We start from the raw sequence: 13,082 nt of genomic DNA, 5'->3' as shown, positions 1-13,082 counted from the left end.
GCCTCAGGATCCGTATTTCCCTCCGGAGCGAGCGAGCGAGCGCCGTCTTCCCCTTGCTGTCTACGTGTCCATCTGTCTGGGGAAGCGCGGAAGACCTGGAGGGCCAGGCCGGGGCGGGCAGACAAGCTTGGCTTCAATCTTGGTAAGATTCCTGTCTTTTTTTTTTTTTTTTTGCGGAACCGGGGATTGAACTCAGGCCCTTGCGCTTGCCAGGGAAGCGCTTATTCCACTGAGCCATCTCCTCGGCCCCTAAGATTCCTGTCTTAATGTCACGGCAAGGCAAGTCCCCTAGGCTCTCGGAACCTCATTTACTCCATCCTACGTAGGGACAGTGACTTCTGACCTGCAGGACTGTTCAGAGAGTTAAAACACATTGTTTATTCTTTCCTGAGTGCTCATTTTTATGCCTTTGCACTAAATAATTTGTCACCATGTGGGAGATTTCCTGAAGGCTTTCAAAAACCTGTTCTGTATTCATTCTTTTACTCCCACCTTTAGCTGCCCTTAAAGTCCCCCAGAGAGAAGGTGCTGAGAGGGAGGCTCCTGAGAAGCCCCTGAGGGGTTTCTGAGCCCTGCTGATAAGGCTGAGGCTTCCTGTAGGATCCCAGAGGAGAGAGCCAACAATAGGCTGTAGACACAAAGCTACTGTCAAAGTGCTGCATTGTGACGTACATCTCCACTACTGAGGGAGAGGACACGTGGCTCCTTGAATTTCTAAGTGTCCCCTTCCTCATTCCAACCTCTTGGGGATGTATCCACCGTTTATCAAAGAGAAAGTTGTTTTCCCAGCCTTGTGCTAATTAGATGGATGTCATGGAATAATAAATGATTTCCCTTTTATTTTATTATCAGAAGGGCAGTAAGATCAATTTTTTTAAATCTCAGACCGTCTATGGGTTTTTAAATGGCTTGACCTTGAACATAGCTGTGGCTGAAATGGCCTTGAGGTGGACGAATCTATGCAGCTCGCCTCCCCTGCCTCTGGAGAGAAGCTGTAATTCACCCCCACAGGCCGATCAATACTGGACTACAGCTGAAGATACTGTTGAGGCGTGTTTGCGTCCACAGTGAGCCAGCCAGGAGAAGTCCTGCTGGTCCCAGTGCTCGCTTGACCAGCTCAGCGTGACAGTCAGGGTGGAGGATGTGTCACTGTCCTCTGGCTGCTGTAACTAAAGATGCAAGCGTGATCGGTGAACACAATAGAACTGCGTTCTTTCCTAGTTTTGGAGGCCGGAAGTCTGAAACTAGCAGGGCGCACACCCTGTGGGTGTACGGGGGATGAAACCCTGCTCCTCAGGCTTCTGGTGGCTGTCCCTGCTCCCTGGACTTGGGAGCAGCTCCCAGCCCTTCCTGCCTTCCTACCTCTGTCCTCTGTGTGTCTGTTCTCCCCTTTCTGCTTCTCTCAAATCCCCTACTGTCTGTGTTGCAAGGACACTTGTCATGGGATTTAGAGCCACCTGGATAATCCTCCTCTCAAGATCCTTAACTTAATCATGGCTGCAAGAAGCTTTTTTCCAAATAAGGTCACAGACTCAGGTTTCAGAGACTTAATGTTTGTGTGTGTGAGAGGTGGGGCAGGGGGGTATTTGCTTTTCCACAGAGGAGTAAGAATGACTTCTAATTGGAGGAACTGCAGATGAGGTACCCCTAGCTCTCCAACTCAAGGATTTTTATACACTGGTGTACCACACAGCTCCTGGGGAAATACAGGAATGGCCATGAAAGCGCTATAATTCCAGGTAGTTCTTTAACTCTAGTAGTGAAGTTTCACTGATTTGAAATACTTTGCAATGGGTATGATTTCTAAGACTCCAAAATGCACAAAGGAAATTCTTTCAAGTGTCACTTAACTCATAGTAAAAACTAATCAAGTCACTTTTAAATCCTTCAGTGAATTCTCAGTCTTTTATGACTAAAGTTGGTTAAGTCCCTACCTCTTCTCCCTCTCCCCTGGGCGGATTCTGAGTCACCCAGCTTGTGCAGACCAGAGAGCTCCATGGCTGTGCAGGGATTTTTGGCATACTGTGGGGCCTTGCAGGGCCACCCAATTCCTGTCACACAGTTTTTTTTCCCTGGAAACTGTCTGAGGCAATCATGGGACTGTCTAGTGCGCCCCTGTCTCTCTGGAATCCTGGTCTTTCCTTGTCAGGCAGACAGAGGCTTGCAAACCATTTTCCATGTATTTATTCAGGCTCTGTAGTTTCAGTGCAGAGGGTAAATCTTGGGGGAAACAGAATTCAACTGAAATTTAAAGGCAGAAAATTGCTTTAGTTTCTAGATTTTCTGTGACCCCTTTCCAATGTCAGCCTGGATTTCCTGGGCTGAAAAGCGAAGGGTTTCAGGCTGACAGGTCATCAGAACCCCGGACTGCTGCTCATCGTCATTCTGGGCCTGCGCCCTGTGACTCACACGGTAGCTTTCACCCTGATCAAGTTCATTGTCGTCACTGAGGCAGAGACACAGAAGGTCATGGTGGTGTCCAAACTCCTGTCTTCCTGGTTTACTTTTGTGGCAGAAGGTGCCCAATGATACACACAGGTCACAACATGCCCAATTTCAGGATTTTTAAATTCAGTCCAAGGAGAGCTGAGTGCAGCTAGCTGCTCTCCCCGGTCCAAGTCCCACTTCTGCCTCCCTAAGCTCAGGTCCTGATGCCTGCCTGGGTCTCTCAAGCCGAGGGTCAGCCGCTGCAAGGCTGCAGACATTTTGCACCTCAAGGTGCTCGGGGAGGGGTGCTTAGCCTGTGGGTTCCCCAGGGAGGTGGAGGCAGGACCTCTGGGCTTTTAGCCCTTTGACTCTCTCTTGCTGCTAACAGTTCCATAATGTCAATCAGACTTAGGAATCAATGTCTCAGCTGCTTTGAAGGATCACTGTAGACTGTGGGGACAACAAGGGCACAATTCTAAGTACCCGAACTTCTCTGACAACATACTTTTCCCCAACACATAAAGGACAGTCATAAGGGCTGTGCTGCTGAGGACTAAAATCAGCACACAGTAAAATAAACGCAGAAAGCATCCGTTTCTCCCCTGCACTAAGGTTGTATCTTTTCTCCAAGAAGTTTAAATCTACAGATGCCTTATCTAAATCTATAGAGCCTTTGTTCAGGTTTGAGTGAGAGGCTTTGACAATTTCCAACGTGGATGTCCCACTTCAGTTACAATACAGGTGCTCCTGAAAGGTTAACAAAGAACACGATGCCCTGGAAAACACATTTCTAAGAACCACATCTACCAACTCAGACCTTTCCATGCCTTCGTTCCCTGGTGAAAGCCCCAGTCTCACCCTGACTGTGTGATTCCGCTCTTGGAAACTCACCTGCTGTCCCTCTTGATGGGGTACTCAGTGATCTGAAATAAAGCCTTGCCTTCCCCGCACTCCTTGTCTTCCAGTAAATTCTTTAACCACCCAGCTCACACGCCCTTGCTATGCTATCCAGCACAGCCCAGGAGCGTGGGTGCCTGGATTAAGTGAATCTCCAAAGGCAATTAATCCAAAGGCTTGGACTAAGTGGATCTTCAACATCCTGCTGAAGCTGAGGGTTAAGCCAATAATTACCATCACTGAAGGACTTATGGGGTATACAACTAGAGCCGACATCTTATTGAAAACTAATTTCTTAGCTCTTACAAAAGATGGGAACATGCATTTATTATACATCCCTCAAGCATGGCCATAAAAAAGTCTTGGCATCTTGTTTAAACAAGTATATATTTCCTACATAGTTACAATAGTGCATGACATAATTTAGATTTTGAGAGTGTACTTTAAAAAATTCAATAAGTGCTTTATGAGTAAGACTGTACTGGATTCAACAGTGTCTAATTTAGGTTTCATGTACCACAGTAAAAATTAAAAATGAGCAATTCAGCTTGCAATGAAAGATATTTCCATCTTAGCCTTTTATATTATAGTAATTTAAGCTTTTATTTAAATGAAATTTTAAAGCTTACCCCAAGTAACCAGGGTACTATACTTTAGAGCATAAAGACACTAAAAACCAAATGTTTAACATTCCCTGAATTTTAATTTTTTAAAATTTAAATTTATGTATTTGGTACAGGGTCTCACTTGGTAGCTCAGAGGTGGGGCAGGCACAGCATGGGGGATCAAACCCAATCCTTGGGCTTGCCAGGCTGGTGCTTAGACTGCTGAGCTGTTTCCGCAGCTCCTTAAAATACCAAATGTGATAAATACTATTTATTATGATTAATTGCCAGGCTTACTAGCGATCTTAATGAAGTAATACATGATGAAAATAATGTACTAGACGTAGTTTTACAAAAGCTGGCTCATAATTCAGCGACCCAGTCACCTGTGTGTGAAGCTAGCCCCACAGTGACAGATTGACTATCACAGAGGTCATACTTTAAAACTGTACCATGGGGGTTCCTAATCATCATTGGTCTTGGTTATATAATAATGCAAAAATTCCATTTTAGCAGCGATTTTAGGGCTCCAGAGAGAAATTCCTTTGGCTCTAATGGCATTTAACTCAGCACCACGTGGCCTTCGACGCTCCCTGGTGGTCTTGTATTGCCCATCAGTGGGCTCCAGAGGGCCGTCCCTAGGAATGGTCAGCGGAGGCCACCATCCTAGTACTCGTGCCTATTTACCTCCCAGTGGAAGGTGCTTTCCAGGCATGTTGGGGAAATCATAATGCTCATCACAGCAGCCTCTGTTGAGGGTAAATAAATCCAGAGGCCGATGATACGACTAAGCTTTGAGTCCCTTTAAGAGCTTGCAGTGCTAGGATGTAAAATGGCCAGAAGTCAAGTGCAAACCTAAACCAAGTAAGGATCATGCCAATGTATAAATTAAAGGTTTAATTATCCCAGAATAGTAAATTATTGTGTCAAAAGTGATCTCAATCACAGTATTGATAGTTACCATATAAGGCATTGGTTTGGAGTTGATGAACATACATCTAAAGGCTTAAAGGGGTGGGGGGCACAGAATAACCTAAATTTCTGAAAGTGGTAGAAAGGAACCAGCCCCCGGATTTGGTAGGAATAACCACATCGATGCCATCAGCTCTACGGTACCCATGATGATCCAAGTGATCCATGAAGGAACGGATCTGAACCTCCAGTAAGGGGCTAGCAAACATTCCAAGCAAGGGACTCTTTCCAGCTCTGCAACGATCAAGGTGCTCTTTGGGAAAGGTTCTGAGTAGCCAGAATCATTGAGTGGCTAACCCAGCTGCCAAGGGAAAAGCCCCCAAATAAGACCCCATTTCAGGCCAAGTCTTTGCCTAAGCAACATGTAAGCAACTGGAGGGAATCACCAGAATCGGAATCCATCACCAAGCTGGAATTGGGCTTCATGCATGATTTCTTGTCTGGGTATTTGTCAACATCTCCTGCTACTGCGGAGCTTGGGCTGATGGGAGCAGACCTCCTGCGTGAGGTGCTTCGCCATGGCTCGATTCATCTTGGATAATTCATCTTCTAGACACATCAGGAGTCCTGTTGCACAAGGGTCGCATTTTGAGACCCAGAGCTTCAGCACAGTTTCCCTGTACACAGCGGATCCCAGGATGTACTTTGCCAAGAGACACCGTCGGGACTGTTCCTAAAGTTCGGAATTCCACACAGAACTTCTGTCCTCTGCTTACATGACATCTACAAAACCCTTCATGTCCTGAAGCTTAGGAAGCAAAGATCAGAGATCTTTCTCTAGCTGCTAAATGAAATTTGTAGCATTCATATACTCCTCACAGCTTGTCTAGATGGCTATGTGGTTTGAAATTTGTGCCAACGTAGACTGTTCCTGTCCTGGGAGAAGAAAGAACAGCAACACCTGCAAGAGATACCCACTCCTTCACGAGGTTCCTATGTGAAACACTAGGCTGCTTTGCCTCCTTTCCATGATGACAGTTTCAGGAGGTCTTTTGTTTTCCTCATGGAGGGAGTTGGCTTAGGCCATGGGTGCTGGCAGCGGCATGGGTCTGTATCTAAAAACCATACTCTACGGGTATCTAAAACCCATACTTTTCTCTCGTTGCTGGGACAAACACCCGACACCCAAAATGAAGCAAGGAAAGGTTTATTTAGTTCACAGTCACTGGAGGTTTCAGTCCATACTCAGCTGGCTCCAAGGCGGAGCGGCACATGGATGGCAGAGGGCAGCTGTTCATGGCAGCGGAATATAGCAAAACAACAAGAGCAAATGGGAAGAGTAGCAGCAACAATGGCAACAGGGAGCAAGTCTGTCTGTCTGTCTGTCTCTCTTAGGTTATATTCAGGTTATCTGCCCCAGGCTGCGTGTAGCACTCACACCCATGATCCCAGCAGTACTCAGACCCATAATCCCAGCAGTACTCAGACCCAAAATCCCAGCCTTGGATCATGAATCAATCACAAACTGTAGAACTGCACCTCAATAACTGCACGAGGCTGGGGGTGGGGTGGGGACAAATGCACACAAACCACAGCACTGTCCGTGTGCTCTGATCTAGGTCTCAGACAGAAGCTCTGCTGGACAACTACAAACATGTTTTGTCTACATTTGACTCCAAGAAGACTGCATTAGAGTGCACTTTTAAATTAACTCGGCAGTGAAATGGCATGTATTCCTATAGCTCAGCGTGGTCCGCACACTGCTTTCAGTACCCTGATTGAACTGTGAAACACTGATGCAAATGATTTTTACAAAAATATTCAAGGCCATACCTCAAAATAAATACTGTAAAGGGAAGTAAGGCAAGGAAACAGCACAGGTCTACTTGCTACAGCAGCCTCTGCCTCACCATGGGACATGATATTGTGCCTATTGGTTTCCTTGGCTGCCGTTAGCTACAACGCTATGTTTATTGCTTTTATTCCCTTCATTAGGACTGTCCGGTTGTTCCTTCCGGGCCTCAGACTTCATGGTGTTCTGTGTGGGCCTCCCTGGCTGCCATCACGGCACTGCAGATGGGGTGGCTTCAGTACCAGGTGTTCATCACCTCACTATTCTGGGGCAAGATCAGGTAGACAGGGCTGGTTCCTCCTGGGGCCTCTTCTCTCTGTGGCTCTAGGTGGCCAGCTTCTTCCTCAGTCCTCCTGTGAGCTCCTTCTGTGTCTGGGTTCTAATCTCCTCTTCTTATGAGGAGAACAATCACACTGAATTGAGACCAATCCCGATGACCTCATTTTGCCTCAGTCACCTTTTTAAAAGTCCTGTTTCTGAGTACAGACACATACTGAGGTAATGGCTTTAGAACTTCAACATACTAATTTGGGGTGAGGGACTCACTCCATAACAACTAGAGTCTGAGGGATGCGTGTGGAAACCATGATCACCCGGTGTCAGTGCCTACATCTCCCTGAGAAGAGCTCCTCTTTCACAGAAAGAATAGGTTCTTTTGGTGCTTTATTCTACAAGGTGATATACAAAGGGATTGAGGATTCTGAGCCATACACATCTACCCCACTGGACAGTACAATACTGTTCTCACCTTCCTAGAACTTACCTACAGGAAGTCTTCTGAGATGATCATGATGATGGTAATGGTGGTGACAACTACAGCACTGGGAGCTGAACCTAGGGCCCTTGTACTGAGCTACATCCTTTTTTTTTTAGCTAATAAGATAATATTTATAAGGTAAGTTTCTTTTAGTGTGGTGTTTATTCTGGAAAAAAGTTCTGCGGCTATGACAATGACAATCACATGGATTCCCCATGGGATAAAGAGGGTGGAATTCCAGAATGAGATAATGTGGCCCCTGTCTTTGCATGTGAATTTATTTTTCAGGGAGTTATCTGACACTTTCCCATTAAAGATGGATGGGATGTCACTTTTTAGGAACACATCAGATGGCTCCCATAGTAATTGGTTTGTCAGAATCAATATCTTGAATTATGGCAGCCTTGTGTCCTATTCTCTGTGTTCAAGAGCATAATGTCAATACTGTGACCAATAAAGTTGGGCAGGGAACGTACAATTGGGTGCTACAGTGGGCCATGGTGTGAGTGTCCCCGGAGCTCAGGCGTTGGTAGCTTAGTCCTCAGAGAGGCAGTTTTGGGAGGTGGTGGAACTCTAATAAGCAGGGATTGGTGCAGGAGGATTAGGTCACAGGAGGTGGGGTGGGGTGTTGCCCTCAGAAGTTCTTTGGGGGCCCTGTTAGTTTCCTGGTAGCTAGAGTGAGCCATTATAGTATCGCCCAAGCCAGATACACTCCTACAACCCCAGCACTCTGGGAGGTCGAGTCAGGAAGATCATAATGAATCCATCTTGAGCAATTTAGGGACTTGTCAAGACACTGTTTCAAAATAAAAAATAAAAAAGGCCTGAGAATGTAGCTCAGGGTAAAGGCTGTGGGTTTGATCCTGGTGACAGGAAGTCAAAGGGATATAGGAGTGATCATGCGTTACACCAGAAATAATAGCAGAAGGATGCATGAGTTCATACTGATAAAGGTAAATAAATGGTGGAAGAAATAAAGGAAGGAGAAGGGACAAGCCTTTCCTTAAAAGAACTCTAAGTTACATACATAGACTCTCTTCTCTCCTCTTGCTTCTAAATAAGAGTGTGAAAAAGGAAAATGGCAACTTAGCAGTGGAGAAACCTGGCACACACCAGCTTCCCCAGGTGATCAAGGTTAACCTCCCCAGGCATGCTGACAGCCCGCAGCCCTTAGTGTGGCAATGTGACAGGAGACTGCTCTATCTTATCCATTTATCCTCTCTTGGCAAAAGCTTTGCTAATCCTTAAATGATAGGTAGATTTTTACCTATTAAAGTTTGCTGACTGCTTCTTTGTGGAAAGATTAACTCTCGATTCATGGTGGTAGCTGGTTATGGGACGGCTGCGTTTGCTGTCTCATATCCATTGTGGTAGGCTGCACTGTGGTGCTGGGCCAGTGGAGTACGCTGCTGAAAGACCAAAGAGAATACCCAGAGATGACTTGTGAGAGGAGAGATTTATTAAGATTTACTAACAGGTACTGACAGGGAGGCTAGGGTTTGTGGATACTTGCTAACAGAGAAAGATCCATAAGATGTGTGTGGGTTTTCTTAATAGCACTGCTGAGAAAGAGCGTGTATTCAGCAACAGCAACTCTTGGCAAAATCCACAAGGGACCTGGACTCAGACTCAGCGTCACTCAGCATGCCCATGAGGGGTCCAGTGGGGTGGGCTGGACTAGCATTGGCCAGAAAGTAGTCGTAGTGTCTGGCTGGATTACAGGATGCCACGGGGACCTGTTCCAGTTATGGTGGTCATGGTGGTGCAGTATGTCTTACAAATTAGGTCACGTGTAAGTCCCATCATGAACCTGCTTGGCGCCACTGTATGCCCAACATTTCAAGGAGCAGACCCAGCGCCCAGCAGGGAGGTGGTTTCTACAGATAACATTAGTTGTCTAACCCCAGGAGTTCTTCAGATTACACCTACCAGGACAGTCTAGTTGCTGTCCCCTTGCAAGAGTCTTGGGAATCTTTCAGGGCCTTGGTGCAAAACGCCCTAGCTTTTCTTAGAGAGGATACAACTTTTTCAAATAAATTGATCCATTTCAGCCAAGTTCTCAAACTTAACAAATTTGTTCACAATACATCATTATTATCTTTATTATTTCTACAGTGTTGGAAGCTGTTCTTTTTTTAAATTTCTAATAGTATTTACCTATCGTCCTTAGGAAGTTACTTGAGGATATTTTCCAGCAGACAATTAGGTAAACAAAGAAAAGGAGCCAACACGGACACCTTAGATTTCACCATTGGAGGGAAGAGCGAGAAAGCTCTGGAGCTGGTTTTGTGATTCACTGAAAAATCTCATTCACTAGGAAAAAAGGACCCATCATCTTCAACAGGGGAAAAAAGAGGGTGTGTTTGCAGGATGGAGAATGTAGCTAAAATGTTGAGAAAAAACTTGAGGACATAAAGGCAAATTGTTATGTAAAAAGGAAAAAGAAATTAGAAAAATCTGCCAGGAATGCATAGGTTAACATAACGTGGGGCATAATTTTAAGGGGCTGATGCGCTGGAACAGCAGAGAATCTGTCTGTCCTTCATGGGAGAGCTGTCCGCCTCCAAGTAGCTTGGCGCTGTGAACCAGGATGGGACAATATGTGCATAATATATTAATGGAATGGCTTTTTTATTGGTTTCAACTTTTAGATTAAGCATATGAATTAGAAATTCATATGTGAAGGACAGAGGTGAAATTTAATAAACCTTGAAAAATATAACCAAGTGAAGATGCAGCTATCATCATCAGCACTTCCTTAGGATCGATTCCTAGGGGTGGGCCGCTGCGCGTCTGGGTGTTGTGTGTATAATTAACACACAGCCAAATTGCCCTCTGGAAGACGCAGCAGTTTAAGCTCTCCCCATCTGCTTCCCAGCTCCCATTTGCTCCTGAGATCTCAGGAAGTTCTTCAACTTCTGGTCCTCTTTCGGTGTCCTCTTCCATTGCCTGGTGTGGCTACTGCTACTTCCCCATCACCAAACTATTTGTTGGATTGTGGCAAAAAGTTTTTGTGCTGGAGGAGAGGTAAGGCCTGTGTTCTCAAATTATTGTCTTGAAACCAGGAGACTCCCAGTAGAGTCTTAAAACATTTAAAAAAAATAATTTTTTTTTTTGGAACATGGAAATCTTGCACCCTGACTGCGGAAACACAGCAAAGGAGGAGAAAACACATGGGGCCTGCCAACTTTGGCATAGATGTGGGGCTCTGGGAATGCCAACCAGGCCCCTGGACATTTTACCTACCAGGACTGGGAAACACAAAAGAAACAACCTCTTTCTGCTTGGTTGCCACCTGGATTAAGAGACAAAGATCTGCAGTTTTCCCAAAGAAAGCAGTAAGGTTTTATCCAGGCGTCTGTGTGTTGTAAAGAGTGTGTTAATCATTTGTCTACCTCTTCCCCTCCCCCTCCCTCTTTTCCTTCCTTCCTACCTTCCTCTCCTCTCCTCTCCTCTCCTCTCCTCCCCTCTTTCTTCCTTTTTTTCCTTTTCTTTTTTCTCTGCAATACTTGGGATTGAACCCAGAGCCTTCACATGGAGCTACACTGCCAGCCTCCTGCACCCCCTTTCTTGTTTTACCTTTTGAGATAATCTTGCTAACTTGTTAAACTCCTGTGCTGAGCTCGGATTCAATCCCCCTTTCTCAGTCTCCCTGAGTGCTGGGATCACACACCTGCACCCCCATCCCCACCCCTTTCACTGCTTTTACCATTTTTTCAGGCCTCACTTCCGCCCTTGACAATGAGTCGCTGGCCCAGAATGCCGCAGCCCAAGCTTGCTGTGTTCCTTTGTGCAGGGAGAGCATTGGACTGGCAAACTCTAAACTGTTAACAACTTCAAATTTTGTCTGAAATACATGTTACATTGGTGTCACCTGACTGACCATGGTATGCAGACCCTGGAAGGTGGGCGCCCCTAGAGTCTGCGTCGTACCAGACCGCCCAAGCCTGGGCTGCCGAGGTCCCAGTGAATTAACTTGTCTCATCATGTAATGATATTTTATTGCTGGAAATCAGAAAGCTCCCCAGTATTCAATCAGACCAAATCTAGGTATGCAGAATGGTCTTTTATAGATGTGGTTAACATCTACAGTCACTTGGGTTTATTTAATTTTTGTTTTGCAGTGCTAGGAATCGAGCTTGGCGCCTTGTACATGTTAGGCAAGCACCGCTGAGCTATGCCCCTAACCCTACAGTTAGTTAACTTTAAGGAGAACAGCCTGATAATGCGTGGGCCGCATACAATCAGTTGAAGACCTTAAGAGAAAAAAGGTTTCCCCAGAGAAAAAGAAACCTTGTTTCAAGACTAAGACTGAAGGATCCAGGCAGCTCTGACACTGTCTCTCCCGCCCTTCTGTCTTCCCTGGCTCCCTGCTCCTTGCCCCAGCTGCCCACTCTTGGATGGCTGCCAAGAGGGCTGCTAGGCGCTCTCTGGAGCTGGAAGTAGTGAATACTCACTTTACTGGGAAATAAAAAGTACTGCAGGAATAAAAAGTGTGCCTCCCAAGTTTTAGGGCCACCTCAATGACAAAGATATCACTGGTTCTATGAAAATTGAAAGGAGAAATCTTTTAGAAGATGATTTAGATGAAGAGGACTTTTTTCTAAGAGGAGCATCTGGTCTAAGATTTGGACCTAGAAATGGTAAGATTAAGCATGCTCAGAATCAGGTGGATGAAGTTATTGATTTTATGCAAGAAAATACCACAAAAATAAGTGGAAGAGGAGAGAAACCAGAGGGACTACAGAACAAATCAGAAAGCTTATTGAATAATGCAACTACCTTCAGCAACAGCTCTGTACAACCTTGAGGGCAAGCGTGGTGGCGTGGATGAAAAACAAAGCCATCACGGCTTGGCTGCTGCTATCCTTTTGCTAGGGGCCATCATTTTATCGTTGTGAAATATCATATTTGATATGATGACAGAGTTCCTCATTAAATGAAATCTGAGACATTAATAATATTAAAAGATTGCTGCATAATTTAAATAAAACCTGTGTATATAACTTTCAAAAGTTCTTTTTCAAGAAACCAAGAGGCAAGTATCACTTCAAATGGGGGCACTGAGAACGACCAATTATTTTCTTCCCTTCCAAAAAAATATACCTTTTTAATACAGCAAAAGAGTAATACAGCAGGGGCTGGGGAGATGGCTCAGTAGAATAAGTGCTTCCCTGGCAGCGCAAGGGCCTGAGTTCAATCCCCGGTTCCGCAAAAAAACCCCAAAAAGAACAACAACAACAACAACAAACAAAACAAAACAAAAAAACAAAACTGGCAGATGTGGTCCATTTAGGACCTTACTTCACCCCCTCTTGGGTGGCATTTTAGGGGGTTCTGAATAAAAAAAAAGAGTAATACAGCAAAAAGAGCACTATTGTGTTATATTCCAAGTATCAAATTTGAAATTAGACATGTGCCAGTTCATTATTTGTGTATACAGCCAAACACTGCATGACAATATTTCACACTAATATTTTAGTGGCATAAAGACTTACAGCATTGCATCAAGATGGAGGTTGGGCTAGGGGGTCCGAAAGCCTAGGTAGAGTACCAAATCATTAACCTAAAGAAGATCCATGACCATCCCACCGTGCTTCAGGGATGCCATTCTCTATGTAATTGCTTTGTA

General features: G+C 45.1%; 1 pseudogene; it reads left to right on the top strand.

The window, feature by feature from the left end:
- The first annotated feature begins 9,254 nt into the window (after positions 1-9,254).
- On the top strand, positions 9,255-12,351 carry LOC111816625 (annotated as a pseudogene).
- The last annotated feature ends 731 nt before the right edge of the window (positions 12,352-13,082 follow it).

This window comes from Octodon degus, unplaced genomic scaffold (genome assembly GCF_000260255.1).
Source record: "Octodon degus isolate 3935 unplaced genomic scaffold, OctDeg1.0 scaffold00036, whole genome shotgun sequence".
Lineage (NCBI taxonomy): Eukaryota > Metazoa > Chordata > Mammalia > Rodentia > Octodontidae > Octodon > Octodon degus.
Note: the sequence above shows the minus strand (reverse complement) of the source record. Positions and strands in the feature narration are given on the sequence as shown.